Below are 26511 nucleotides of genomic sequence, written 5' to 3' on the forward strand. Positions count from 1 at the left end.
TGACTGGCCTTGTCCCATCTCTGTGGGGCTCTCGGCGTGGCTGAGTGTCGGGGGCACACCCTCCCACCTGGGCCCCGAAGTTTGTCACCCCTCTTGGTTTCATTAACCCTTTTCCTTTAAGTCTCTCGTCTCTCTGTACAGATGACACCAGTTTTCTTCCTCTTCCTGACTTCCTGGTATAATTTCTTGACATGTAATTGGAACAGTCTTTCTTTTTCCTACTAAAAATAGTTTTTATTATTGACCTTCTCCTATTTACAAATTTAATGTGAATATCCAACTTTGACCAGAGGTCATCTCAGGGTGTCTGATGAGTTGTAAAAATCCCTTCAAACTCAGCTCTTTCACTTAAGTTTCATTGAAATAGACGCTAATTGAGAGAGCAGAGTAACAATTACTAGCTTCCCTTTGAGGCAGTCAAGGGCGGGAGGTGTCCACTTGTCTCCCTCTTTCACGGTCACCCCAAGTTCCCATGAACTGAGTCCCAGGGACCTCGTGAGAGTCTAGATTGAGCTACACCTTAACCCCACTGCTGGCAGAAGTATTCAAAATAAAGACGGGTGCCCAGGGCTATCCACCTCATTTTATGACGATTGTTTAGAAAATCTCTTGAAGTACTTTCTGACATCTGAGAGATGATTCTTGTCTTCCTTCTGACTTCTATTTAGGTATTCTCAAAGGTAAATTCTACCTTCTGAAATATAGGCAAATATTTTATAGTTGGGCTTTGGGTGTCAGAATATAGAAACCAATATATCAAACCATGGTTCATCTTACATTGCATTAAGACCCGTTGAAAATCTTTTAAATTTTGGGAAGGAAATTAGAATGTATTTATGTGCAGATACAGCTTCTGAGCATAGACAGTTGTTGCAAATGGCAGATGGCCTTGGCTGGGATGCCACTTAGCGTGTGGACAGGTGGAGTGCTCCAGCCGTTCCAGATGACTCAGAAGTCAGCGCAGTGGCAGCAGAGAGAGCGCTTATACTTCCCTTCCTGGACACAAAGTAAATATCAACCTATTGTAGTCCAGCAACAAAGAGACAGCACAATTCAAAAATGGGCAAAGGACTTGAATAGACATTTCTCCACAGAAGATAAGCACGTGGCCAATAAGCACATGAAAAGATGCTCAACATCACTAATGATCAGGGAAATGCAAATCAAAAGCACTTTAATGGATGTGAGATAGCAGTTCACACCCATTGGCTGTGGCTCTTATAAAAGAAAATAACAAGTGTCGGTGAGGATGTGGAGAAATTGCAGCCCTCGGGATTGCTGGTGGGAATGTAAAATGGTGCAGCTGGTGGTTCCTCAAAAAGTGAAACACAGAGTTACCATATGATCCAAAAGAATAGGAATTACCCAGAAGAATAGAAAGCAGGGACTGAAACAGATATTTGTATACCAGTGTTCATAGCCGGTTTATTCATAGTAAACAAAAGGTGGAAACAATCCAAGTGGTGGAAACAATCCAATCAACAGACGAATGGATAAGCAGAATGTCTGTACAGCCAATGGATTACTATTCAGCCATGAAAAGGAATGAAGTTCTGACACATGCCTCACAATATGGATGGACCTCCAAAACAGGATGCTGACTGGGAAGAGGCAGACACAAAAAGACAAATACTGTATGATTCCACTTACATGAAGTACCTAGAGTCATCAGATTCATAACGTCAAAAAGTGGAATGACGGGTTCCAGAGACTGGTGGTGGCGGATGGATGGAGGGTACATGTTTCACAGGGACAGAGTTTCAGTTTGGGGAGATGAGAAAGTGCTGCAAATAGATAACGGTGATGTTTACACAACATTGTGAATGTACATAAGCCACTGAATTGTACTTAAGCCACTGAATTGTACACTTCCAAATGGTAAAAAATGGCAAATTTTATGTTATATATATTTTACCGCAATAAAAACATATAAACTTAGACTTAATTGTGTAGGAATGCTGTGCTTAAAAACAAAAACTTACAGAAATGTATACATGCACAAAAACGGAGAGACTAGAATAATGAACTCCCGTGTGCAATAACTCAGCTTCAGGCATAACTTTGTGTCACCTATACATCGCCATCCTCCCACTGTCACTGAGTTATTTTAAAGCATTTCCAGATGTCATATCATTTTCCTTCACAAACGTATCTCTAAAAAGAAAAGGGCTGTTTAAAAGCACAATCACGTCATCATCATCTTCCTTAATCTCCATCCGTGTCCAGATTTCTCTGATTGGCTCACAAGTGTCTTTTTACTGTTGACTTACTTAAGTCAGTATCCAAACACTGCATGTGGTTCATGGCTCTTAAATACCTTTTAATCTGTTATGGCTCCCCTTTCCTATTTTCCTTGCTGTTTGTTTATTGATGAGGCTGAATGGTACTGAACGATATTTGGGTCCACTTGCCTGCGCACAGTAAAGCCAATTTGCTGCCACCAGTTGCGGTGAAAAAAAGTTCAGCGTCTCTTGCAGGTGCCAAAGAAGCAGTGTGGGCAGCTAATGCTCAAAAGACCTGAAGTTCTTGTTTGGCACCCGCAATAAAAGCTGCACTTTCTTTCACTGCAAGCCAGTGTCAGTAGATTGGCCTTACTGTGCGTGGGTGAGTGGACCCAAATTTGGGTGAGTGGACCCATCATCTCGGCCCCCCGCGTGCCTGCATGCCTTGCTTACAGGCGCCCTTTGAGCCAAATTCCCAAAGGAAGACAGGCACAAACTCACCTCCCACCCAACACGACGCCCTCCTCGCCACTGTCCCCGCCCCCAGGAGAGGGGACCGGACCTCCCGTCACTTCTGGGCGGGCTTCCCGGTCCTGCAGACCATGGGAATAAGGCCGGCCATTCCCGTCGCATCCTACGCGACCAGGGACGAGCAAGGAGGAGAAAACAAAAGCGTGCGGTGGATAAACACGCAGGCACGTTTCCATCAGAGGCAGGACGAGGCGCGGCTGTCACAGCCGTCACTCCACGACCCTCCTCCATGAACCCGTCCACGCTCCCTGGGCCCCCGAGCAGCTGCTGGGAGTTCGTGGCCTGGTGGGTGACCTAAACCTTTGCTTCTGCCGGGTCTGAGCCTCAGCCGTCGGGCCCGAGGGCATCGCTGTGGCAGTCCACCGGCCTGGAGGACGAAGAGGACCTGGGTTCTCCAGCTCCTTACCCTGGACAGTCGGGCCCTGCCACCCCGGCTTTGGGCCTGAAGAGTCCCAAGTGACCAGGCCACAGCCTCCAGCGACGGCCCCAGGAAGCCTCACTGCGTCCCCGCGAGGAAGCTCTCTTCCCCTCGGGACTGAGCCCTCTAGAACCGAGAGTCAGAGGACAGGAAGCACAGATTCTGCGGGGCATCAGGAGAGGTAATAGGGAGAGGGGCCACCCCATTCGCACCCCTTGATTCCAGATCCAGCAATCCTGGAGCAAGAGCACCACTGGTTGCGGAGCCCAGATCGTGTCCCGGGAGACATCACCCCCGCCCTGGCCCGCACGGGGTTGCCACCAGGCCGGCACAGTAACTGAGTCTTCAAAAGGCCGTCAAGCACACCTCGTAGACTGCCCAAAGCATGCAACGCTGACAACACCAGATGGGGCTGGGGATGTGGAATGACAGGAGCTCTCGTTCACGCCAGTGGGAATTCAGAATGGTGCAGCCTCTTTGGAAGATGGTTTGATTATTTCTTACAAAACTAAGCATCCGCTTACCATACGCTCCAGGAGCACACTCCCTGGTACCTACCCAAAGGAGCTAAAACCCATGTCCACACAAAAGCCTGCACACGGATGTTTACAGCAGCTGTATTCATAGTTGCCAAAACTTGGAAGCAACCAAGATGTCCTTCAGCAGGTGACGGATAAATAAACGGTGTCCCACACAGACAATGGCATATGATTCAGCACTAAGTGAAATCAGCTATCAAACCACAAAAAGACACAGAGGAACCTGAAATGCATTTAACTAAGTGAAAGAAGCCAATCAGAAAAGACCTCATGATGCCACCTCTATGACACTCTGGAAAACGCAGAGCTATGGAGACAGTAAGAGGATCGGTAGCTGCCAGGGGGCAAAGGGGCAGAGGGTTGGGTAGGCAGAGCACGGGATTTCTAGGGCAGTGAAAGCACCCCGTATGCTATTCAACATGCATGTCCTATACGTATTCTGTTAAACTCACACCTCGGTGTGCACTTGAGTGATGGTAGGTGCTACTGTACTTTAATTGCAGGGTCTGCATGTCCACCGCTATTGTATAGGAACATGATTGGTATTAGGATGTTGTTATGTTCTCCGACCTCGCTGAAGTCACTGGCTTTTGTGTAGGTTCTGTAGGAGTTTCTTCCTAGGTCCTCGTGCTGCCTAGGGAGAAAGTAGACAGTTCCACTTCTGGTCTTCCCACCTGCATGCTCTTCTTTCTCTTGCCCTGTCACGCCGAGTTAGACCCTCCAGCACAATGCTGAATAGAAGTGGCGACAGTGGGTATCTTTCCTCTTTCCTCATCGAGAGGGAAAACATTCCGTCTTTTGCCATTTAAGTATGATGTGAAGTGTGGTAATTTCATGTACGCCCTTTATCAGGTTGAGGAACTTGCCCTCCATGCTTGGTTTGCCGAATTTTTATTGGGAATGGATGTTAGATTTGCCAGCCACTGTTTTTTTTTTTTTGCATTTTTGAGGTAATCATATGGTTTTTCACTTTGCTCTATGAATATAGCAATTTACATTGGTTGATTTTCAAATGTAAACAAAACTTGCATCCCTGGAATAAACACCACTTGGTTACGATGAGTTATTCCTTTTAAGAAATCTTGTTGGATTCAATTTGCTAAGCTTTTGTTCAGAATGTCTGCCTATCTGTTCATGTCCAATATTGCCTGTAGTTTTAATTTCCTGTAATGTCTCTATTCTCTATCTGGTTTTGCTATCCAGCCCTGCTGGTTCCACCGAATCCATATATTTGTGCAGCGGTGTCATGTCCGACGCTTGCCCACATTCCTTGAGGCTCACATGGATGCTGTGCTTGGGTCTCTGGCCGTTAGTCCGGAGCCACTAAACTGCCTTTGCCACCCACTGGGGGTCTCCCCCTGCACGATGGCCTGTCCACAGAGCAGCTCCTCCTGTTCTCGAAAGCCAGCCCTTCGCATCGGTCCATGATGCTGTTTACTTATTCATTTATTGATTTTTTTGCATGTTTAGTTCTTAGCTCAGGGGAGCCCAGGTGGGGCCTTTCTCCCGCCCTGACCTGCTCCGCCGGGCTCTGCCTGACCCTACAGCCAGGGTCCTCAGCTAAGGAGGGCTACCCCTGGAGGGCTACACCAGAACCACTTGGAGCCACGTTTAGAGTTTGAAAAAAACATGTTTTATATTTTCTTCACATTTTATTTATGAAATAAGTCCCACTAAAGCCAGATCATTCTCACGTTTCATGTCTAAATAAAAGAGGGCTCAAAAACTGTTATCTGCAAGGAATCCGCCCAAATCAAGAAACACAGAAGACAATGTAGGTGCCAAAGGTCTTTATTTCCAATAAGCGAAAAACCAAGTCGCATATAATCTTTTTTTTTTTTTTTTTGTTTTTGTTTTTGTTTTTGTGGAATGCGGGCCTCTCACTGCTGTGGCCTCTCCCGTTGCGAAGCACAGGCTCCAGATGCGCAGGCACAGTGGCCATGGCTCACGGGCCCAGCCGCTCCGTGGCATGTGGGATCTTCCCGGACCGGGGCACGAACCCGCGTCCCCTGCATCGGCAGGCGGACTCTCAACCACTGCGCCACCAGGGAAGCCCCAAGTCGCATATAATCTTGATTTTATTTTCTTTTTTAAACATTGTAAATGTCACCATACTGCGTGATTTTGCTGCTCAAAGTGGGGTCAACTGATCAGCTGCACACACGTCAGCTGGGGCCTCCTTAGAAAGGTGGCATTCCGGGTCCCACCTAGGCCTGCTGAATTAGAATCTGCTTTTAAACAAGATCCCCAGGGCGAGCCTGTGCACATTACGGTCTGTGTTGATGTCAGGCTGAGAATCTTCTCAAAGATTTTATCGATATCATCCTATACATATAGGAGTTGTATAATTTTCTTTTTAAATGTAGGTATTTCGATGATCTGAAACTAATTTTTATGTTAGGTGTGAGAAAAAGTGCTCTTTTTTTCCCCCCCACACCTGATACCTTTTCTTGAGTAAGTGGTCCATCATTATCCTACTGGGGACATATTAAGTCGACAAAAAGAAAAGCAAATTTATATATATTTTGTCTTTTTCCTTTTTTTTTTGAAAGTTTTTTGGTTGTGCCACGTGGCATGTGAGATCTTCGTTCCCCTACCAAGGATTGAACCTGCACCCCCTGCAGTGGAAGCACGGAGTCTTAACCACTGGTCCTCCAGGGAAGTGCAGGATGATCTTACATTGTTCAAAGAAAAGAGACTGCAGAAGAAATGAATAGCACTCCATAGGTGTCTGAGCTCTGACAGAATGAGCGATTCAGAGCCTGATGGAAGAAAACTGTGCCTAAATCACAGGCCTTTCTTTAAAGCACGTGGTTCCCATACAGAAAACAGCCACTGGTTGAGATGGGGGTAAGGGTGAGAGGTGGGTACAGTCATCATTTTGAGCCTGCAAAACTAATTCTTCTAAAGACCACGTATTCTATGATACCATTTATAGGACGTACCCAGGGTCGGCAAACCCATAGGGACAAAAAGAAGGTTAGTGTTTAGGGAGTGCTAATGGGTATGGGATTCTTTGGGGTGATGAAAATGTTCGAAAACTGGTTGTGGTGATGGCATGTGAACACACTACCACTGAAGAGCGCACTTTAAAAGCATGAACCCACATGGCACGTGCATTCCAGCTCATCAGTGGCCAGTGTTTGTCCAGTGCATTGATTACACGAGCCCTGCCGGTTGTAGGAGGAACCGTGCACCACGTGTATTGATTTACCTGCCTGAGTTTTCACCTACGTACAGCCTGCCTTGTCACACCTGTATTTGGGGCCGCTGTCTCACCTGTCTACTGTTCGGGCTTACTGCAGGCCTCGTGTCCCGAGAAGGGGGGGACCGCAGGGCACCCCGTGGATACGTGGACTGGTGGTGAAGCGTTACCTAGAGAGGTGTCTCTTGCATGCGCCCTGATACCCGGCCAGGCCCCGGGCGGCCCCGCGGACACTCGACCCAGGTGTGTCTGACCCTCGGACACTGGACTCGGGCGTTTGGCCCCTTGGACATTGGGATCCGGGCGGCCCGGCCCTGCGGACACTCGACCCGGGTGGTCTGGGCCCTCAGGCACTGGACTTGGACGGCCTGGACCCGCGCGCCACGCCCCCGCCACCAGAACCCCGCGCCCCCAACATGGGCGCGCAGTTCGGGACGGGGCGCCGCGGCGGGGGCGGGGCGGGCGGTGGGTGTTGCCCGCCTTCGGGGTGGGGCCTCCGGGCGGGGCGGGGTGGGGCCGGGGAGGGTCCGCCATTGCGGACGGGCGGCGCAGACCCGCCGCGGCCGTCGTTTTGTGCGTACCCGACCGCCCGGCCTGGCCCAGCCGGCCCGCCCGCGCGCCACACGCCTTTGGCGCAGGCATGTCGGGCCCCGGGCAGCAGGAGCCGCCGCAGGCGGGCGGGCCGGCGGGCCCCGAGGGCGCGGACGCGGCGCTCGGCGAGGCGGGGCTGAGTTTCAGGACCAGCGAGCTGAGCCTTGTGGAGATGACGGAGATCGAGTACATGCAGCTGCAGCACATCCTCTACTCGCACATGGAGGCGGCGGCGGCCGACGGCGAGCTCGAGACGCGCGTCAACTCTTGCTTCCTGGCGGCGGCGGCGTCGGGCGCAGTGGCGGGGGGCTTCGCTGCGGCCGTGGGCGCGGCGGCGGGGTCGCGCCGCCCGTGTACCCGGTGCTGTGCCGCCTGCGCTGGCCGATGGTGGCTTCGCGGGCGCCAACCAGTGCCTGGGCCACATCGACTTCCAGGAGCTGCGCATGATGCTGCTGAGCGAGGCGGGCGCGCCCCGCGCCGCCGAGAAGACGCCGGGCGCCGACGGGCCGGGCGCCGGCGCACCCCGGCCCAAGGCGCCCGACGGCGCCGGCAAGGAGAACGTGGAGGGCGCGACCGAGGTGCGGGCCAAGTGGGCGGTGCGCGTCCGCCTGGAGGACGGCTTCAACAGCATAGCAGCCGAGCCCCCGCCAGCCCCGCGCGGTGCGGATCCCCCCGAGCCTGGCATGGCGCTCAACAAGTGGGTGCATCCCCCAGGGAGCGGGCCCGGCTGGATCAGGGTGTAGACCAGGGTCCTGTGCAGAGAAGCAGCAGGCTGTGTGCGGGTATAGACCAGCGTCCTTGCAGAGAAGCACCATCGTGGGTCTGGGTGTAGACCAGGGTCCTCAGCAGAGGCCACCGGCCTGTATCCGGGTGGAACCAGGGGCCTCTGCAGGGAGGTACTAGCCTGGGTCCGGGTGTAGACCAGGGTCCTGTGCAGAGAAGCACCAGCCTCGGTCTGGATGTAGACCCGGGTTTTCTGCAGAGGCCAGCGGCCTCACTGCAGCTTGCATCTTAACAGGGAGCAGACCTCAGTGGGTGTGGAGGCTGAGCTGAAAGTTTGTGTGCTCTGTGCAGGCACAGCAAGCAGATATTAAGCACACAGCCTGCAGCATTACCTTTGCGGTGTGCGCTCTGCGTCTGCATGTGGAAGAGAGATGAGTTGAGGTAAGTGCACACGTGTTCCTGAGGAACAAAGGTTTTGTCCCCAAATCACCCACCTAAATGTCAGGAGAGACCTCTGCTTCCCCCTCTGTTGACTCAGGTTGAGGCTGACCTGATCTTGCACAGATGCATCCCCTGGGAGGACAGGCGTCATGTTGTGAGGCTTTGAGTGTAAAATGCAGCTTCATCCTTCAGCCAGACTGCCAGCCCATAAGTGATCTCGCAGCAACAACTATCGGAGAGGAGTAGCCTGTCTGCTAGGGTGTCTCCTCAGCTTTCTGTCTGTCCCCACCCTGTAGTTTTCCCCGTTTTGCCCATAGTCGTCAGATTTTGGAGGGTGGCCAAAAAAAAACAGAGATTGGTGTCAGAAGTGTAATGGGAAGGGAGGTGTAACTAAAAGATGACACACAGCCACACCTTCCAATGTGAGGAAGAAAGTTTGAACTTGTTCCCTCCAACACTAGCTGATAATTGTTTTGTAGAGATTTCCATGATGGGGGGCATTCATGGTAACAGATTCGCGTTCCTATCCAGAAAATCAAATGTTAGCCATTAGAGTGTGATCGTGATTGTGGTGTTTCAGGAAACTTACCTGCCACATACTCTTCATGTGTTTCTGGGTTTCTTTTGTTTTGGCAGTTTGGTAACTCTTATTCGCCATCCATCCGGATTAATGAGTGTTCCACTTCATCAGCAACAAAACAAATGTAGAACATGAGTGAAAAATAAAACAGCTGCTGCAACTACTGCTCTTCAATTTACATACCCTGTGTTAACTGCAAATAGTTGCCCTACTAGTGGAAATTCTAATCTTTCACAAACACAGGTAGGGAAAATGATTTGCAAAGCTTTGCTCTTTTGTGTTAAGTGGATAACTTGTATTTTAGTTAGGTCCCAAGGATGTTTTTGTCTTTCATTGAGCTCGATAACTTGTTAAAATCGAGAGTATTTATGTGGTTCGGGGATATTTAAAAATCCTTAGTGCACCTAAAGTTCTTCAAGTTCATGTGAATAACTTTGACATTACTTCTATTAAAATGCATTTTATTTGTGCGTAGAGAGGAGATTGTCACCTGTTGATAACGTTCCTCTTGCTTCATTGTTTTCCAGAGTTGTAGTAACTCAACGTTCTGTACTTGAAGCTACCAAGCATCAGGATATTGGATTGCCGAGAGCACTTTCTTTCTGTCATCAGAAGTAAATTGAATCCACTAAACAGACTTTGGGTAGTAGAAACAAAGCTTTGCCTGAGCAGGTTCGGATTAAAGTAGGAGGTAAGCGATAAAACAGAAGCTGGCAGGTGCTTTCTCCTCCTGCCTGATGTCTCTGCCCCCCCTTTTTTTTTGTCCACGGGTGGGGGAGGGGGGAGAGGTGGTTTATAAACAAATGAAAGGATCTCGGAAGCCTGCTTGCATCTTAGGAATCCTTCTGTCCCTCTGCCCAGTCACCTCACTTGGAACATCCTTGCGAATTTTGAACATCACGTTTATACTTGGCCTGGAAACGTTGAGTTTAGGGGCTGCTTTTTCTTAACAGTAACCTCCTTAAACAGAAACATGATAGACTTAGGTACATTTTCGTTACTGACAGCAAATTTAGGTTTTGTTTTTTTTTTCTCTTATTTCATACCTCATGAGTGAGGCAGGAGTCTGAAATCCGCTCAGAGCTTTAGGGGACCATCTGCAGATGGGCAAAGGATTGAGTTGGGAGCAAGAGGCCATAAGGTGATACAGACAGTCTTAGAAAGAAAGAAACTTCTGAAGGCAAACTTTGCTTACCCCTGACGTTAACCCTCAATCCGTTTTTCCTGGAAAACATTCTTTTTCGAGTTATCCAACAATAACACAGCTTACACTCAGCTTTTCAAGAGCTGATAAAGACAGGGTAGGGATGGAGCTCTCCTTCTTTCTCCCACGCCAGTGATTAATTTTCCATTGTTCTTATGACATTGCTCGTGAAAGTATATGTTAGCATTTGTAAGGTATAAAGGTTAAAATTAAAATAGTCCCTGTACTGACTACTCAGCTGAAGAACCAAAATATTACCAATACTTGTGAATTCCTCTCTATGTCTTTTGCAAAGTTATCACCATTCTGAAATGTGTGTTAAGTGATTCTTTCACCGTAGAGGGTTTGGCTTTGTACGGTACCTCGGGAATGCACATCACCACAGGTACTTCTTAGACGCCTGCTGTACTGTGATAGAAATTTGACATATTTCTGTAGCACAGGTCAAAGCTATGACGTGATGACTCCTTTTGTGGGGGGAATCTCACTTGTAAGGTGAGGGCGTGTTTAATCCTAAACCACTTAGGTTCTGTCCTCTTCTGAGCATTGCAGTTAGAATATCAGTTGTCATCTTAGAATAATTGCATATCAAGAAAATCTTTTGGAGAAAATATTTCTAGGTTTGTTTTTTTTTTCCCCTTCTGAGTATCAGAAAAATCAAACAACTTCTTGGTTGTTTTATTCCTAGATGACAGTTAAAATGGCTCTTGATTTAAAAGGGGGACTTTTGATTGTATTGCTGTATAAGCTGTATTGATTACATAATACCTGGGGTGTTTTTTTTTTTTTGCGGTACGTGGGCCTCTCACTGTTGTGGCCTCTCCCGTTGCGGAACACAGGCTCCGGACGCGCAGGCTCAGTGGCCATGGCTCACGGGCCCAGCCGCTCGGCGGCATGTGGGATCTTCCCGGACCGCGGCATGAACCCGTGTCCCCTGCATCAGCAGGCGGACTCTCAGCCACTGCGCCACCAGGAAAGCCCTCTGGGGTGTTTTAATTTAGTTTATGTTCCGTTGTATAGTTTGAAACCTAGAGCCTTGTGCCGGATGTTTGTATGGAATTTTGGAGTGCTTCTTGTTTGGTTCTGTGTGCTCCTTACCCATTGATGTTTATATCTTGGATCGAAAATACCAAAAAATATATTCAGCATTCACGAGGGTAAGTTTAGAAGAATCAAAAAATTAAAATACCACTTTTTCCTTCTTTTGCAAAGAAGAAGCGCTATGTAAACAAGCAATAAATAAGAGGAGTCGGAGTAGGATACGTCAGTTGGACACAAACATAGAAGGAAGAACCCTTGGAGAGCTCCGGAATGTGGGTGAAGGCTCCACAGCAGCGCAGGGTGCTTGGCCGTCGGTGGAGTCGCCCCAGGCCGCCCTCGGGGAGCAGAGGCAGAGCGGGCCCCCACGGGGCAGGTCCCAGCGGAGGGAGAGGCACAACCGCATGGAAAGAGACAGAAGGTAATGCGTGCTGTCGGTGGTATACAGTTGTCCTAGACGCCAAGCTGGTGAGAGTCAGTGCTGGTAACAGGCACCTTTTTGTAGAAAACAATGGTGTAGGCACTTCTGTGTTCAAGGGAGGGAAAGCTGGCAAGAGTCAATGGTCACCTTGCTTTGCTAGGTGGATGGGGGTAGCCAAGACCACCCCCAGGTTTGATGATTCATTAGGAGGACTCATGGCTTTGATTTATTTTGGGCAAAGAACCCAGCAAAGTCAGCAGAGGCGCATGGGGAGAGGTCTAGGGGCCCCAGGCGCCAGCTCCCCAGAACACCTCTCAGTGGAGCCACTCAGGATGCCTGTCACCCCCCAGCACTGGTGACATGTTCCCGGACAGCAAAGCTCCTTAGAGACTCAGGGCCATGGATCCTACTGGGGGCTGGTTGTGGGGGGTATTCCCTAGGTGGCACGCGGCCAAATCCCAGACGCCCAGAAGGAAAGCTGGTGTTTAGCATAAGCCAGTGACCAATGGTGGTGGGAACCCCCCCGAAATCTAAGTTCCCAGGTGCTGGCCGGGGCCGCCTTCCTGGGAGGGAGTCCGCCTGCACACTGGGTTACTCAGTTTTGCTTGGTTCTTTTAAGGATATTGAAGAAGGAGGAAGTTACAGCTTATGTAAGTTGTTTTATCTGTGGATTTTATTTGTGCTGTTCTGTGTAGATAGAGCTGGGTACGGGATGATTCCCTAACATAGAGTTAATTAACTTAGTCATTTATTGAGTACTTTGTACCAGTTTCTGTTTTAGGCTCAGGAAATAGAGCATTGAGCAAGAGAAATATTCATCTCTGAACCTACAGTGTGGAGCGGTGGAAATTTATTTCTTTAAAGGGATATATTAAAGCTAGGCATCTAGATCCCTTTCCTAAGGGTGTGTCCGCACATACACGCCAAGTGATGGGCATCACTGAACTCACCGTGACTCATAATGGGCATGGTTTATATTTATTTAATAAACATTTGCTGAGCACCTACCGTCTGAAAAAAAGCCTCATATGTACTACGTGTTGACGGTAAAAGTTTAAATTCTTGCTCTGCCATTCCCTAGTTTAACAACTTCCTACACATTCTTTACCTCTCCACCTGAGTCTCTCGTCTATACAATAGGTATATTACCTACTGCGTAGATGGGACACAGGAAGTAAAGAAGCTGAAGTGTAGTGTCTGGCCCAGTGCCTGCAGTTACAGAGCATCTAGTGAATTCCTGCTGTTGTTGTTGCCTTAGAAAGTTGCTCTAAAGTTCTGAGCGTACAGGTGGGGAAATAGAAACAAGGGCCGTATTATCTGAACGTGATACGTAAAAGTTAAAGATGGTCTAAGACTCCAGTTGTGATGTAAATCATCCCTAAAAAGAGCAGGTTTGGGGATATTAACCGGCTGGTAGTCTGTGGTCCTTTATGAACCGGGACCCCTGGAGGATGAAAGCTGTGAATCCTAGCTTCTGTGACTTTCTTGGCACCTGGAGGGCAGGTGAGTGAAAGAATGTCCTGCCCAGAAGAAACACACACACAATTTTGCTTCCAGTTTCAGGGGGTTTGGGTCCATCCTTGGTCTAGAGACTTGGACCTGGTCCTTGCTCCTGGCCCAGGAGAAGTAAACAGGAAACTTTCCAGGGAGCGCAACTGGGCTTAGTGGGCCACTGAAGGGGGGCTGGCCGCTGTAGATGAGGCCTTAGTGAAGAGCGTCCGGGTTTGGCTGCTGGTCCCGGCTGTCGTGTAGTCGCTGCCGTTGACGGCAGCACGGGCCTGGTTAGAGAACCGAGCTGAGGCTGGCACTGTAAACGTGGAACCTTTTGCAAAAGAGCCTTCCGTATCGAGATCCTGGGGCAGCGGCCGGCCGAGCGCCCCAGGTCGCCTGGAGTGAGGCCCCTGGGGCTGAGTGCTAAGAGTGTGTCTTCTCCGTTTCCCTTTTCTGTGCCTATGGGCATTTCCATCTTGTGTATTTCGTAATTTGGTCAAGTTCCTTATTTTCCTTGTATATTTAGTTGCCTTTGAAAGCGATCCCTGTGTGCAGTTTGTGCTGATTGGATCATTTCTGGTTATTTATAGTGTGGTTTCTCTTTAACATTATTTTTTAGCGATAGACTTGGTTTATTGTAAAAAAATAAAGCTTTTCTATTTAAAACAATGATTTAATGGTTGGCTGTGTGTACGTAATAATGGTAAACTATTATTTCTCTGATTCATTCAAATATGATGAAGGTGTTTACAGCAATAAAAAAACGTAACTGTCACTATCTCTACTCACAGATTAAATAGGTTAAAAACTTCCGGACATTAATTTTTATGTGTCTTAGGCTTCCTGAATCTTTGTGAAATTTAGTTACATTGAAGTTGTAGATTGTTTCTGGGTCGGATTACAAGACCCATCAGGAAACAGGCTGAAGTGACGTCAGTAGCAACTTGGGGGGGAATTAGAATGTAGGTAGCTTAAACCCTTGTGTCCTTCCTGTTTCCTTAGTGACTTTCCCCCTCTTCCTTGCATGAACATTTTGAAAGATGTGATACCCAAAAGTCTTCCGTGATTTTCCTAAATTATTTCAGTACACATGTCATGCCACAGGTCTGTTCCGACTCTAACCAGGCTTGTGTCCCAGACACTGGGGGCACCTTGAATAAGACAGAGACCCCGTGGGCTGGAGGGAAGCGGCTGAGAGGTCGAGGGTGAATGGACCACCTCCATCCCGGTGTGGGGTCTGGTTGACATGCTGCAAAGATGGCTCTCCCTGCTGTGCAGCAGGGAGACTGGACTCCAGGAGGAGAGGTTGGGGGTGGGCAGGAGTGGAGACACAGACCCTGGTCAGAGGCCGCAGCCGCTCTGCTGTGACTGGCCAGGGCCCGCGGTGGTGGATGTAGGGCTGCTGGGCAGAGGAAGTGGGGATCACGGTGGGGCGTCTGGCTGGAGCAGGTGGGCGGGTGGCGCCGTTTCCTGAAATGGGAAGACGTGTGGACGAGCAGGATGGGGTGGGGCGGAAGCCACGTTCTGTGTCCGACGGGCTAGGTTTTCAGTGCCCAGGAGGCGTCAGGTGGAGAAGTTGAGAATGAGTAAACGAGTCTGCAAGCAGGTGGTTCTCTTTGTTTTATTTTTCTAATGAGCACAGAGTTCACTGAACACCTGCCCTCCCCTCACCTAGTGTGAGCCGTCAACATTTCCCATGTTTAACACACACGTGCACGCGCACAGCACAATTTCAAAGACAATGACAGATGTCATGACCCGTCACCTCTGAATATTTACGCCTGCGTCGCCCACGTAACGCCAGTGCCGTTTTCACACCTCACAAGGTCGATAGTCATTGTCTTATACCATCTACTACCCAGTCCGTATTCCCATGTCCCCCAGATGTTCTAAAGGTGACTTTTATGGCTGCGTGTTTTTCCAAACCAGCACCCAGCCATGCTCCTGTGTTGCCTTCAGTGACGTTTTTCTGTCTCTAAGCTATAGCAGTCCTTCCTACCCCACAGTTTCTATTACGGCACTGAGATTTTGAAGAGATCGGGCCAGACAGGTGCCTGTAGAACCCTGGATTTAGATGATTCGTTGTATTTATTTATGGTAATTAAAAATTTTTATATAATTTTAAACTTGCAGGAAAATTGCAAGATGAGTGCTAAGAGCTCCTTGTGTGCCCACCCAGCTTTACCCAGTTGTTCACATTTTGCCCCATTTGTTCTGTCTCTCGCAGTCTCAACCATTTGATGGTAAACTGTGGGCACCATGCCCCTTGATACCCAAACACTTCAGTCTGTGATTTTAAAGACTATTACATTATCTTACATAACCAGAATACAATGGCCCAAATCAGGACACTTAACATTGCTGTAATACTCTTATCTAATTCAAATTTTGCCTCTTGTCCCAATAACACCCTCTACACCATTTTCCCCCGTCCAGCCCCACTGCAGGATCACTGGTGACACAGTGGTTGTGAGGTGACATTTTGGGGTCATGACCTTGAACCCTAGCCAGGCTCTGGGGCTGTGGGGCAGTCTCTCACTCTGTGCTGCCCTCTCCTGTGTCGTGTCACCATCACAGTCTTTGGGCAGGACGGTGGCGCTGCCCCCCTGCTTTGTCTTCCCTCCTCCACCTGAAGACGGGCTGGGGGCCGCCCCGCACCCACTTGTCCTTGCGCACCAGCCCCAGTTATCAGGTGCAGCTGTACTATTACTTCTCCCTTTCCTGTGCAGTAGGAATTCTGTCCTTTTTATTTTAAATTTATTTTATTGAAGTATAGTTGATTCACAATGTTGTGTTAATTTCTGCTGTAGAGCCAAGTGACTCAGGTGTATATATATGTATATACACATATATATACACACACGTATATATATATATATACATACATACATTCTTTTTCATATTCTTTTCCATTATGGTTTATCACAGGTTACTGAATATAGTTCCCTGTGCTATACAGGGAACTGTAACCCTATATAGGGTTAGGACCTTGTTTATCCATCCTATATGTAATAGTTTGCATCTGCTAACCCCAAGCTCCCACTCCATCAATCCCCCACCCCCACCCCCTTGACAACCACCAGTCTGTTCTCTATGTCTGTGAGTCTGTTTCTGTTTTGCAGATAAGACTGTTCTTTGTAAGAACAGCATTTTATCTATTTCTCCCATTTATTTATCACATTGTGATCAGTGAAGATGGTAGTTTTTAAAAGCTTGTTGAGACTTCCATTGTGACCTCTTATGTGGTCAATTTTTTTAAATCGTGTGTTTATTTGGAAAGGATGTGCATTCTCTGTTTGGCGAATTCTGTATGTTTATTAGGTTGAAGTTACGAATTGTGGTTCAGGCCTTTCCTGTCCTCTCTTGTCTGTCAGACCTGTGGTTCTGAGAGCCCCCGTGGCATCTCCCGCCGTGACTGGCCTTGTCCCATCTCTGTGGGGCTCTCGGCGTGGCTGAGTGTCGGGGGCACACCCTCCCACCTGGGCCCCGAAGTTTGTCACCCCGCTTGGTTTCATTAACCCTTTTCCTTTAAGTCTCTCGTCTCTCTGTACAGATGACACCAGTTTTCTTCCTCTTCCTGACTTCCTGGTATAATTTCTTGACATGTAATTGGAACAGTCTTTCTTTTTCCTACTAAAAATAGTTTTTATTATTGACCTTCTCCTATTTACAAATTTAATGTGAATATCCAACTTTGACCAGAGGTCATCTCAGGGTGTCTGATGAGTTGTAAAAATCCCTTCAAACTCAGCTATTTCGCTTACGTTTCGTTGAAATAGACGCTACTTGAGAGAGCAGAGTAACAATTACTAGCTTCCCTTTGAGGCAGTCAAGGGCGGGAGGTGTCCACTTGTCTCCCTCTTTCACGGTCACCCCAAGTTCCCATGAACTGAGTCCCAGGGACCTCGTGAGAGTCTAGATTGAGCTACACCTTAACCCCACTGCTGGCAGAAGTATTCAAAATAAAGACGGGTGCCCAGGGCTATCCACCTCATTTTATGACGATTGTTTAGAAAATCTCTTGAAGTACTTTCTGACATCTGAGATATGATTCTTGTCTTCCTTCTGACTTCTATTTAGGTATTCTCAAAGGTAAATTCTACCTTCTGAAATATAGGCAAATATTTTATAGTTGGGCTTTGGGTGTCAGAATATAGAAACCAATATATCAAACCATGGTTCATCTTACATTGCATTAAGACCCGTTGAAAATCTTTTAAATTTTGGGAAGGAAATTAGAATGTATTTATGTGCAGATATAGCTTCTGAGCATAGACAGTTGTTGCAAATGGCAGATGGCCTTGGTTGGGATGCCACTTAGCGTGTGGACAGGTGGAGTGCTCCAGCCGTTCCAGATGACTCAGAAGTCAGCGCAGTGGCAGCAGAGAGAGCGCTTATACTTCCCTTCCTGGACACAAAGTAAATATCAACCTATTGTAGTCCAGCAACAAAGAGACAGCACAATTCAAAAATGGGCAAAGGACTTGAATAGACATTTCTCCACAGAAGATAAGCAAATGGCCAATAAGCACATGAAAAGATGCTCAACATCACTAATGATCAGGGAAATGCAAATCAAAAGCACTTTAATGGATGTGAGATAGCAGTTCACACCCATTGGCTGTGGCTCTTATAAAAGAAAATAAGAAGTGTTGGTGAGGATGTGGAGACATTGCAGCCCTCGGGATTGCTGGTGGGAATGTAAAATGGTGCAGCTGGTGGTTCCTCAAAAAGTGAAACACAGAGTTACCATATGATCCAAAAGAATAGGAATTACCCAGAAGAATAGAAAGCAGGGACTGAAACAGATATTTGTATACCAGTGTTCATAGCCGGTTTATTCATAGTAAACAAAAGGTGGAAACAATCCAAGTGGTGGAAACAATCCAATCAACAGACGAATGGATAAGCAGAATGTCTGTACAGCCAATGGATTACTATTCAGCCATGAAAAGGAATGAAGTTCTGACACATGCCTCACAATATAGATGGACCTCCAAAACAGGATGCTGAGTGGGAAGAGGCAGACACAAAAAGACAAATACTGTATGATTCCACTTACATGTAGTACCTAGAGTCATCAGATTCATAACGTCAAAAAGTGGAATGAGGGGGGCCAGAGACTGGGGGAGGCGGATGGATGGAGGGAACATGTTTCACAGGGACAGAGTTTCAGTTTGGGGAGATGAGAAAGTGCTGCAAATAGATAACGGTGATGTTTACACAACGTTGTGAATGTACTTAAGCCACTGAATTGTACACTTCCAAATGGTAAAAAACGGCAAATTTTATGTTATATATATTTTACCGCAATAAAAACATATAAACTTAGACTTAATTGTGTAGGAATGCTGTGCTTAAAAACAAAAGCTTACAGAAATGTATACATGCACAAAAACGGAGAGACTAGAATAATGAACTCCCGTGTGCAATAACTCAGCTTCAGGCATAACTTTGTTTCACCTATACATCGCCATCCTCCCACCGTCACTGAGTTATTTTAAAGCATTTCCAGATGTCATATCATTTTCCTTCACAAACGTATCTCTAAAAAGAAAAGGGCTGTTTAAAAGCACAATCACGTCATCATCATCTTCCTTAATCTCCATCCGTGTCCAGATTTCTGTGATTGGCTCACAAGTGTCTTTTTACTGTTGACTTACTTAAGTCAGTATCCAAACACTGCATTTGGTTCACGGCTCTTCAATACCTTTTAATCTGTTACGGCTCCCCTTGCCTATTTTCCTTGCTGTTTGTTTATTGATGAGGCTGAATGGTACTGAACCAGATGTAGGTCCACTTGCCTGCGCACAGTAAAGCCAATTTGCTGCCACCAGTTGCAGTGAAAAAAAGTTCAGCGTCTCTTGCAGGTGCCAAAGAAGCAGTGTGGGCAGCTATTGCTCAAAAGACCTGAAGTTCTTGTTTGGCACCCGCAATAAAAGCTGCACTTTCTTTCACTGCAAGCCAGTGTCAGTAGATTGGCCTTACTGTGCGTGGGTGAGTGGACCCAAATTTGGGTGAGTGGACCCATCATCTCGGCCCCCCGCGTGCCTGCATGCCTTGCTTACAGGCGCCCTTTGAGCCAAATTCCCAAAGGAAGACAGGCACAAACTCACCTCCCACCCAACACGACGCCCTCCTCGCCACTGTCCCCGCCCCCAGGAGAGGGGACCGGAACTCCCGTCACTTCTGGGCGGGCTTCCTGGTCCTGCAGACCATGGGAATAAGGCCGGCCATTCCCGTCGCATCCAACGCGACCAGGGACGAGCAAGGAGGAGAAAACAAAAGCGTGCGGTGGATAGACGCGCAGACACGTTTCCATCAGAAGCAGGATGAGGCGCGGCTGTCAGAGCCGTCACTCCTGGTGGCAGCCGCGGCGCTGGTACCGACAACGACCCTCCTCCATGAACCCGTCCACGCTCCCTGGGCCCCCGAGCAGCTGCTGGGAGTTCGTGGCCTGGTGGGTGACCCAAACCTTTGCTTCTGCCGGGTCTGAGCCTCAGCCGTCGGGCCCGAGGGCATCGCTGTGTCTGTCCACCGGCCTGGAGGACGAAGAGGACCTGGGTTCTCCGGCTCCTCACCCTGGACAGTCGGGCCCTGCCACCCCAGCTTTGGGCCTGAAGAGTCCCAAGTGGCCAGGCCACAGCCTCCAGCGACAGCCCCAGGAAGCCTCACTGCGTCCCTGCAAGGAAGTTCTCTTCCCCTCGGGACTGAGCCCTCTAGAACCGAGAGTCACAGGACAGGAAGCACAGATTCTGCGGGGCATCAGGAGAGGTAATAGGGAAAGGGGCCACCCCATTGGCACCCCTTGATTCCAGATCCAGCAATCCAGATCGCAGAGCTGGGTTCTAACTGGGCCGTTGGGCCAACCCCAAACAAATGTTCCATGATTTCCCCAGAGCTACGTAGTCCCTGCCTTCATGTTTCCAAGAAAGGTGCTTTAGCCCTGGTTCTTTTTTTCCAACATCTTTATTGGAGTATAGTTGCTTAAAATGGTTTGTTAGTTTCTGCTTTATAACAAAGTGACTCAGTTATCCACGTGCACATATCCCCATATCTTAGTCATGGATTTTAAGGAAATAAGATCTGTGACCTTTAGAACGATTTCTCGTTGTATTCAACAAACATTTATTGCATCCTGTGTGCCAAGCACCCTGGTTGTAGCAGGGAGCAGAAGGGTGGCCTTCCCAGCCCTGGAGACGTGTGTGATGGGGTCCTGTGAGGGTCGGCAGCCATGTCCCTGGAGCCTGGGGCCCCTTGTTGGCACTTGAGGGTGGCGTGTATTGAACATCCACGTCTCCACGTCTAGTCCTCTGCTCTCCCATCTTAACACGGCAGAGACGTCTCAGGGGTCGCCTGGGGAGGCCCAGCCCCAACCCTGTTGTGAAGCGTTCTGCCTAATGCATTTCCTGAGCACCTTCTGTTTCCTAGCTGCCCGTGTTCTTGCAGACTTAGGTTAGCAGTGAGTTTAGGAATAAGGCGTATCTTTAATTTCCTTCTGATTTTCCACCGAGAACTGTCTTCTATTAGTATTCGATTAAATTCAGGCTGTTCCAGGCGAAGCGAGTTATGTTCTGATAAGAAAGGGCAGAATTCAAAGTTGGGCAGTTGGCCCCTCCCCTGATTGTCTGCTGTTACCGGGGGTCACCATTTCTTTCTGGCGAGCAGTGCCCCTCCCAGCATGTATGCGTGTGTGAGCATCACCATGGCTTGTTGAGGAAATGTGTCACTGGAACCTGGACACGGGGCGACGCCCAGTGCTTCAGGTGGCCCTTCGTGTGAGTGGGGTTTATCTTCTTGGTGAGGCGGGGAGGGTTTGGAGTGGGGACTCGGCTCCCGTTTTCTTCTTGGCGGTGGAGTTGTGGGTCCTGCTGTTGACACTGGAAGTCTCTCCGTGACTGAGCACAGGGTGCCTTATTGGCGCGGAGCCCCTTCCCTGGCAGCCCGCGGACTGGGTCTTTTGTGTGTGTGTTTTCCAGATGTTCCAGGTACTGATTGTTTTTTATTTCTGTTAACATGACGTGTTTTACCTTTTTTATCCACGTGTTGCAGGCTACCAAGTGACTTCCATTTGGCTCTTACAGAGCGAAGATTGAATGTTTACAGGTCAGTTCACTGTTGTCCTTGGGTCCCTGCAGTTGGCACTGTGTCCAGTAGAGGCCTGATTTCTCATACAACTGGTGGCTTCGGGAAGTCCTTTAAGAAAAACTTCCCTTAAAGAGTCCCTTTTGCATTTCTTCTTACTGAAATGGTGGCGTCAGGTACAGTGGAAACCTAATGTTACTCTCTTTAAGGCCAGCATCAAATGATGTGTGTTAATTCCACTGCAAAGGCTCTGTGACTAAAAGCTAATGGACATGTACTATTTGGGAAGGAGGAGGCGTAACGGTCTACATTGAGCTCCGTTGATCTTAAGCACCCACACTTCCTGGAGTCTCTCGCTTAGGCCTTTTTTTTAAAAATTCCAAACTCTTAATTTATCCCCCTGCCCGAGCATGCGGGCCGTGGGATACACTTTGTTTTCTACGTCTGAGTCTATTTCTGTTTTGTAATAAGTAAGTTTATTTATGTCAAGTTTTTTGGATTCCACATATAAGTGATATATATTCGTCTTTGTCTGATTTCATTTAGTATAATAATCTCTGGGTCCATGTATGTTGCTGCAAATGGCATTTCATTATAGCTGAGTAATGTTTTGATGTATACATTAACCACATCTTCTTTATCCATTGCATCCATCAGTGGACATTTAGGTTGATACATGCCCAGGACTGGGATTGCTGGATCATACAGCAACTCTAGTTTTTAAAGGAACCTCCATACTGTTCTCTTCATTTTATTTGTTTGAGTAGTGTAGTTGACCCTTGAACAACATGGGTTTGAACGGTCCGGGTGCACTTACACAGGGACTTTTTCCAGTAGTAAATAGTACGGTACTGCACAGTCTGCTGTATACGGAGGCCAAGTATAAGTTATCCACGGGAAATGGATGGGAGTCCAGTTCCTGCATTGTTGAAAGGTCACCTCTAATTTTGAGGGTAAGTTGTTGCGTGAAGTTGAATAGGTAATTGTACGCATTTTAATAAGAATTGTTGTAGCCGTGATTGTACAACCTACTTAGTCGGTGTGATTATCTTGTTTGTAATTTGTAAAGCAGAAGTTTCTCTCTTGAGTGTCAAACTTAGGTGCTATGGTTTTGTTTTTCATACGCTGATAGAGACACTCAAGAGGTATTTAATACACCTTTACTACAGGAAGGGAAATGAGGTTCTCCCCCAATGTAAAGAGAGCTGTACTGTGTATGGGTTGCAAAGATAAGTTTATATAGAGAGAAAATTAGGATATAAAGAAAGGATATAAAATATGAAAGGATATAAAGAGAGCAGAAACCCCAGAAATGGCACCATTTGGAAGCCCAGTTACAGCTGTGGATGTGTTTGTGAACTTGGTTGGGGCGGGGTGGGGGTGGGGGTCAAGATGTGCTGGGAACTGTTACCTGCTGGCTTCGCTCAAGGGTGTGGGGCTCTTTCCATGGCAGGGGCTGTGGAGTTCATCATCCTTTAATTACAGTCTTAAAGAATTGCATCATATGGCTGTTTCTGGGTTTTTCTCAAACTGGTCGCCTGGTGATGGACATTGGTTTGTGTCCCTTAATTTAAAAAAAAAAAAAGGCATGCTGGGAGCCCCCTTACAAATGACACAGGCTATTTATCATACTCTGACTGGCACTTGACACGATGGAGTTTCACAGTTGTCCCCATTTCCCTGGGCAGCACACCTAGCTGTTAGGTTTGTAGTTGGGATTGAAGGCAGGGACACCCTGGTGTGAAGCCTGCCTTCTTCCGTGGTGCTGCCCCTTGAGCCTCCCAGCCCCCTATCTGCTTATCAGAGGACTTACCCTACTTGTTAGTGTGTGGGTGTGGTCATGCTGTGGTCAGCAGAGGAGGACACTGGGGGCTGCCTTGGTCAGGACTTGGCATGCTGAGCCGGCACAAGGAGTGGTCCCCCTGAAATGCCCCCAGTGCCCCATGGAGACAGGGCTAGGTCAGTGCTAGCCATTGGCTCTTTAGGTTTGTTAGATTGTAATTTAAACAGTATTTGTGTTTTTAGTAGTAAGGTGGCTTTCTTCTGCACTTTTGCGACCCGGGCAGTGGTGGCAGGAGTCGGAGAAGTTGCCTCAAGTTGAGCTCTGCGTGGATCTGTAAAATCCTGTTTTTATTTAATAACTGCTTTATTTAAGCTTGGACCTTCCCCACTGCCCCCCAAAGGTAGACATTGGCCTCTTCTAATCTCAGAGAAAGAAAGGAAGATTCCAGCTCAAGTATACAGTTGAATTCTTGACTTTTGCATTTCCAAGGTCTCCAAGCATTATTTTTGCCCCTTGGCCTGTGGCATGAGATGCAGCTCCACTCATGAAGCACGTACTTGTGAGACAGCAGCAGGCCTTTGGTTTTTTCCTCCAGCCATTTTCTCTTTGGACTTGGGTGGCCGTCCCTCTGAATGCTGCCGTTTCATAACTGGTGCCTTCTCAGTCATCCGAGGAGAGGTGGGGAGGGTCTGGGAGAGCAGCCTCCTGGAGCGTCACTGTCACGGCCCTTCAGTCTCACTGGCCCATCAAGAGCAGCCCTTTGAAGTAGCCAGTAGTGTCAAGTCTGTGCCGTTGGCCATACTCAGACTGACCCCTTTACACCTAAAATTAACAAGGACCCCAAAGGGCTTTTGTTTATGTTGTGTCTGTTGATATTTTCCATATTTGGCATTAAAAATGAGACATTTAAATATACTTAAAAATACTAACGTAAATAACACTTTATGGAAACTATGTTCCAAAAGAAAAACAATTTAATGAGAAAGGTAGTGTTGTCCTAGGGCTTTGCAGGTCTCCTGAACGTCTGGCTTAAGCGACAGTAGCCGGATTCTCTTGTCTCCTTCGTCCTATCTCTGTCATTTGGCTTCTGAGAAACCACCACGTCTGTGCCCTTAGTGTTGTGCAAATAGTTTGACCTTGGGAGGGCCCTCCTGAAAGGCCCGGGGGCCACACTTTGAGAACCTCTGCTGTAGGTCATGGTTAGAAATGCTCTTGTTGTTGAGAAATGGGAATTTCAAAAGGCAGTTGACTCTGAACTTTAACACCTGGGGAAATGGGTTACTTTTAAGAAGATAGGCAATGTTTTCAGGGGGCCCTCAACCACGTTCTTGCTTTTTGGGAACAGCGTGGACTATCTGGCTAGTTTGTGGTCCCCAGTGAAGAGGGTTCAGTGCACACATCCCCCTCAAAGTGGACCGCCGGGAACCAGAGCCCCAGAGTACAGCCGGGGTGCGCTGTGGGTGAGGAGGCCCCAGGGGTCTTTGGGCCTGAGGGAACGGTGGCATTTTGCCTTTATCGTAGGCTGTCCTCACCCACAGCCTCTCACCGGATCCTTACCAACAGCTCTTGCCGCAGCGAGACACGGTGCACCGGGCCTGCACTGGGTGCTACGGGTGACACGGGGATCTGGCAGCAGTGCCCCCGTGGGTGCTGGAAGGGAGTAGCCAGCCCGGGTGCACTCGGGGCCCAGACAGACCACTGCGGATGTGAAAGCGATAGGGTGGGTGGTTAGGGGGGCGGAGCTGGAGGATCAGGGTCCCTAGGAAGCAACCCCTGAGGTGCCCAGCAGGGCTGACTGTCCTGGGGAGCGACTTACTGTGCCCAGGTCCCTTCTGTGACCCTCCCTCCCACCCACCTCAGAGTCACACCCTCTGTCTTGGTTGGGGAAGGATGGGGGAGGCTCCCGTTTGGGGGCCCATCCCAGTGTTGTCCTGGGCATTTAGCCAGACCTGCCCCATCTTGCAGACTCGGTGAGGACAGGAGCCTGTGCAGTTCAGAGGGTCCCTAAGACCCTGGCGGGGGCCTTGTCTTACAATCACCAACCCCCAGGGTGTAGGATTCAGAGAGTCCCTTGCCAGTGTTTGAAGCCATGTCTTCTTATTCCTTGAGAGACAAGAGGGAGCTGCCTCAGTGCACTCGGGCTGCCGTGGCAAGGACCACAGACTAGGAGCTTTGACACAGTGGACTTGATTTCTTGCAGCTCTGAAGGCGGGAGGCCCGAGGTCAGGATGCCGGGGCAGTTGGGTCCCGGTGGCAGGGCCAGGTGGGGTCTGGGGCCTCTTTTCCAGGGCAGATATCCCATTCAGGAGGGCTCTGGGGGCACAAACGTGCAGACCCCAGGAGTAGTCCATCCAAGGTAGCAAGCGGTTCCGTAGAGGACAGGGAAAGCCTCGTTTCCTCCACCTTACCCTGGACGCATTCAGGTGGCTCTGCTGGTTGTTCCTGAAGCGCTTTTGGAGAGCTGCCCACCGAGGTCACAAGCCTGTGTTTTCACTAGGAAGTGGATAGAGAGAAAGCAGAGTGCCCGCTGCCCGCCCGCCAAGGGGGAGCTGGGGTCCCGGCCTCACCAGAGCTTTGCCGAGGCACCAGTCGTGGCGAGCTTTTAAGCAACAAGTTTTACTTTTTGTCTGCACAGACCTGTGAAGCAAAAACACCTAAGAAATTTTGAACAGCAGGTGGTTCCTAGATTTCTCTCTGTAGTTACCGCTTGAGAAGCGTATCGTGCTGTGGGTCCTTTTGCTTCAGTGGAATTTGAATGACAGTGTTATTTGGCAAGCAGCAGACTTTGGATTGGCCATCTAAAGGACTGCAGTGCCACTAGGGCAGTCGAGTCAGGATGAGCGTGGGGTCGCTGAGAGGGACCGCTGCCAGGTCGGCAGGATGTCGCATGTCCTCTCAAATTCCTGGGCGTGGCCTCGTTAGTGACTGTCCCATTAATAAAAACGGAATTGTGCAAGAAGCTTGTGAAATTGTGAAAGCTTGCTGTTTTCAGTACTTCATAAAACTCTCAGCACCTTCTCGATCCCTCCTCATCCCCAGCAAAGGATTCGTCATGAGACGGAAGACTCTTAACGTGAAATATCCGTAACTGAGAACTTTGGCCCAGCCTATTAGAACCATAAGTTGAGTTAGCAGAGTCCGAAATAATGAGGTTACGTTGTAGCATTGGATATAATTTGTGAGCGAAATAATGAGGTTATGTTGTAGCACTGGATATAATTTGTGACCCGCAGGTTAGA

The 26511-nt window shown here is 48.6% G+C and overlaps 1 pseudogene across 1 annotated transcript; it reads left to right on the forward strand.

Moving 5' to 3' along the window:
• The first annotated feature begins 7555 nt into the window (after positions 1-7555).
• Positions 7556-11917, forward strand: LOC307053341 (transcription factor-like 5 protein; annotated as a pseudogene). Its single transcript has 4 exons — positions 7556-8203; positions 9307-9493; positions 9778-9941; positions 11667-11917. The product of its transcript is annotated as a transcription factor-like 5 protein (transcript).
• The last annotated feature ends 14594 nt before the right edge of the window (positions 11918-26511 follow it).

The sequence above is a fragment of the Hyperoodon ampullatus genome, assembly GCF_949752795.1.
Source record: "Hyperoodon ampullatus genome assembly, chromosome: 5".
NCBI lineage: Eukaryota > Metazoa > Chordata > Mammalia > Artiodactyla > Ziphiidae > Hyperoodon > Hyperoodon ampullatus.